The sequence below is a fragment of the Zea mays genome, chromosome 1 (assembly GCF_902167145.1).
Source record: "Zea mays cultivar B73 chromosome 1, Zm-B73-REFERENCE-NAM-5.0, whole genome shotgun sequence".
Classification (NCBI taxonomy): domain Eukaryota; kingdom Viridiplantae; phylum Streptophyta; class Magnoliopsida; order Poales; family Poaceae; genus Zea; species Zea mays.
The window spans coordinates 27,705,199-27,709,863 of NC_050096.1; the positions used below are offsets into that span (position 1 = coordinate 27,705,199).

The window sequence follows — 4,665 nt, forward strand, 5'->3', positions numbered from 1 at the left end:
CATAAACACACATGTGATGTAGTGGTATCTAGTGTTTGCATTTGCTTGAGGGGGTCGTGGGTTCAAATCCCCTTGGGAGCATTTGCTTGTGCGGGGATGGGTGAATGAGAAAGACAAAAAAAGAGTGAGAATGACATAACAAGGAATGTTGGCAAAACACATCCAGTCTGACTCGCTCTCACTAATTCACTATCACTACAAATATAATATAGTACTAGGAGAGTGCCCGTGCGTTGCAACGGAAACGTATAAAACCATGATAAACTATGTACAAATGTGTGTTATACTTTTATAGGTCAGTGCACGTGCGTTGCAACGGAGACATATAATATCTCGATAACTTATATATGCACATGTGTTATATATACAAAATATGTCTTATATTGTTATAGGTATATGCTCGTGCGTTGCTACGGAATCAATATGATAAAAATTATAGGAACTACATAATCTAGTTTATTACTTATCAGTATACAATATCAAATAACTTCAGGAGGGTGCTTCATCAGCTAGATGTTGGCATGCAGAGAACGGTGTCTGTACAATCACACGAAATAAATAGACTAACTTATTAAGTACAGACCACAGAGAATGCAAAACATGTGAGGGGCTGCCAAAGCAGGAAAAGAGTTCTCTTTGGAAGGGACTGCAGCTGTAGCAGCCAATACAGGTGCTGGTGTTGAAGCTAAGGTGATCACTTCCGGGCTTGAGGCAGACAATGGATAAATGTTGCTTGGTCTTCGGCTTGGAATGACCGGAGGATCCTCACCAGGGCCAAGTTTTCGTCCGTCATGGGTCCCTAATCTCTTTAGTGTGCTAACCTTGTTCGATTCAACATACTGCTTGCGGAAGTCCTCGTTTTTGTTCCATATTTCCATAACTCTCTCAATCTAAAAGAGGAAAAAAATATTGGCTGGCACGTCACAAAATGATGAGACAAGAGAGCATTGTATTTTAGAACCAGTACACATGAGAGTTGAACTTTAATAACAGTCCAATGGAGAAAAAAATGTAGGAGTCTCCAAAACGCTGGCAGTTATTCGAAGGGTAGGACTTCAGATACAATGCTTAGTTGTAGTACTGGAATACATATAATGAGCAGAAGCACTTGCAAACATTAACGGTATGAACTTGTACCGTTACTTAATTCGCAAAAGGCATATGGAATATCAAACCAGCTTAATCAACAGAAACCAAACCAGATTAAATGCTGATATAGTAATTACAGCCATAATGAAGACAGGCTGTGCGATTTACCTGACTATTACAGTGTGATATAAGTCCATTTATATCTCCATTGGCTCTGAAAGTTTCTGCTGCATTTCGGGGGTCCCTGTACTTGAAAAAGTATTCATTCTGCAATCCAAAACAAATGCGAAGGAACTTGTTCAGCTTATAGAAAACTAATAAACAAGCTTTAAACACAACAGATCACATGGTTCCATGCAAGAAATTTGACTCTGTATAATTGATGACACTACTTTAACACCCCTGCCTCCAGAAAACAGGAGCAGCATATTACATATAAAATGCCCACCAATGGTAATCAGTAATTAAATTCTGGAAACATGAGCACAGGCACACAGCAAGTGACATCAATGAGGACGACATCACTAATAGTGATGACTTGATGAAACTTGAAGTGTAAGTCAGCCTTTCATTCCATGTAACCAGGAATCTTCTCAAACTACTCATGTATCCAATACACCATTATATCCAGTACTTTGTATTTCTGAATTTTTAACCATGCGATACTGCCCGAATTTGTGAATGGTGTAAAATAAAACAGATTGAATATTCATAAACCACCCCCTGAACCAAATGGACAAGAATAGCAACAAGTAAAGATCCATACCTTCTTGCTGGGCTCTGATCTAAGCTCAGCCTGTCTTCATTATGGCTGCAATTACTATGGTGCCCTACCTTGCAAGATCCTGGTAACCTCAGAACACTGATAAGATAAGCTTGTGCTTTCAAATGTGTATGCATATTCTTTCCTTAAACGATGGAGCTTGTGACAAGGCGAAGCAAGCCTACAAGAGAAGATTACAAAATTCTTCAAATTTAGGAGAAATTCCATTTTTTGTGAATTGCATGTTTCCAAACTCAATAATTCAAAAGCTTTTTATTGTATTTTAGAGAAAATGGGTAGGTTGAGAAAATATAGGGGTGGAAACTTTACCTTCATTGATATCCCCATTGACAAGAATACTCTGATCTTTGAGAGTCAAGGCCATGAAGAACCTTGAGACCAGATAAGTAGTCTGTTTTTTGCAAAACAAAAAACAAAGGCAATTGTAACCATTGCAATTCACAACATATTAAAACAAACGCTTGTATCATTGTAGCTGTTAGCCAACTATTAATGGTTCCAAGAAAAAAAATCTTTGTGACTAAAAAGATTTGTTATCACTACATCCCACTTGTGTTTCCTAATGGCTCAATGCACATTTCAGAAAACCATCTAAATCATGATATCAGGTGAATTGCGAATCATTACAGCTCAGTACACAACCCAACCCTTGCCCAAAAAGGGAAATGTGTCACCACACTCTTTGCTTAATAAGGAGGATAAATATTAGAGTTGCCTGAAACGTAAAATAAAATGTATCACTTATGTGCACAACGATGGATACATAAAAAGAAAAGATTAAAAGAACAAGCACACTGTCATTACTTGAAGGTGGCGAGGGGAGATCCCGTCCTACATGTAGGTCATCATACACGCTCAAGAATGGATGGTCCTGCATCAAAGACAACAGGAAGGGAAGGATAAGATAAGTGGTTTAGTCTTGTAGACGATTATTGAAATGAAATGAAGGTGTGAAGCTGTTTTTCAGCTTACCAATAAGGCTTGTGTTGAGGACCTATCATTAGCATCCTTATGGAGACTGCAAATTACATAGTTGCACAAGTCCACTCATTGAGAATACCAAGACAACCATTATAGATGGAAACATATGATCCAAACTTTATTGGTGTTACCTTCTACATGCTTTTCCATGCATATGTAATAGGTAATATAAAAAGCAGACATTTTGACTTGAGTAATAAAATCATGAACAAGAAATGCAAGCACCCCTATGATGGCATTTTAAAATAGGAGTAGATCAAAATTGCCAATGGCAAAATATTTACCTAATGCTAACTGTTCTATCGGACTAATGGGTCTGTCAGGACTGTGATCTGTCCACCGATAAAGTTTGTGAAAAACAGGAGCTTACCTCCCATGCAATGTCAGGTGATTAGATTTTTGTTCAAATTAAAAGGCAAACTATTGAGCAAGGTAAAGGAAGTTATTGTCTTTACTGCTAAGCAAAGCGAAGGAGCAAGAAGAATGACCTCGATTGAAATTAAGTCATAGTAATTTCATAGGAGTGGAATGGAGTGATATACTTTGTAGAAATTAATTGCGAAAATGTAGGAGTGATAAACTTTGCAGAAACCAAATTGAACCTGGCACCAAATGTGATACATTTTCTCTAGCTTTACCTTCTCCTGCAGGTTCAGACCGGTCTGGTACTTCTCCTTTAGGGCTTAGTACCCTCCCTCCCACTCCTCGACCCTCGACTCCAGTCGCTCTGTGGGGACTTCATCCCGTGTCGTCGGCGAGGACGACAATATGGACAAATAGTACTACACACACTATTCTGTTCACATTGACCCAAATTGATAATTCTGATTCTAGTTTCAAAAAACATTGATCCGCGGGGGAAATGTAATATTTACAAATCCAAATAAGCACTTATTCCCCTAATGGATATCAATGATCTAGGCTATGAGCTCATCTCCATAAAAAATCGGCAACCATGAGAACAAATAGTACTACGCACGCTATTCTGTTCACATTGACCCAAATTGATAATTTTGATTCTAGTTTCAAAAAACATTGATCCACGGAAGCAATAATACCAACTACCGCAAAAAGCGTCAGGGGCAAATCCCTAGAAAAATTTGCTAAAATAAAATAAGGCACACAACAAACATTAAATGGTTAATTTCATACAGGCCAGTATGCTCACCTCGCTCTCCAAAGATATCACTATTGTACTCCTATTCCAAAGTAGTAGCTCTGGCGAAGGGGGAACCAGGTGAACTAACCATGTTAAGCAACATCAGTAGCCCTCCCGTCAGCATCCTACACAATGAAAAAACATTAGTAAAAGAATAAAGCACATCTGTCACCAAACACATCTGGAATATGTTTTTCAAAAGACCAGAGAAAGAAAAATGAAAACAGAAACATTGATAAGCACAACAAAGCTTTAAGCATGCCTGGTGCACATCAAAGCTAGAGTTGATGCTAGCACCATTGACTTTTTTGCCCTGTCCATGAAGCATGTGACAGAAGGACGCATTCCGTTGGGGCATATAACAATCACACTCATGTTCTTTGGAAAATCAAGTTCGAGCGATTACAAATGTTCTAGAAGAAATCCATGAGATAAACCAAAGATACTGTTGATCTTCTCTACACTCACAATATAAAGAAATTCTTGTGGAGCTTGTGCAATTTCCTTCATCCGATCTGTTGGTGTGGTTGGCATTGTAAGGAGCACCTGCAAGCAATCACCAAAATATGAATGGTATATGGCTGATACTCAACTTATCTATTCTGTTGATTGGTCCACCATAATTAATAAGCAAAGCTATTCTATTGTGGTA

At 38.3% G+C, this 4,665-nt stretch overlaps 1 long non-coding RNA gene across 1 annotated transcript; it reads right to left on the minus strand.

The window, feature by feature from the left end:
* Positions 1-1,915: 1,915 nt before the first annotated feature.
* LOC103632887 (uncharacterized) lies at positions 1,916-2,696 on the minus strand. The gene is made up of 3 exons (XR_556206.2): positions 2,678-2,696; positions 2,183-2,264; positions 1,916-2,033 (listed from the first exon to the last, which is right to left on the minus strand). It is a non-coding gene; the product is annotated as an uncharacterized lncRNA (long non-coding RNA).
* Between the last annotated feature and the right edge of the window lie 1,969 nt (positions 2,697-4,665).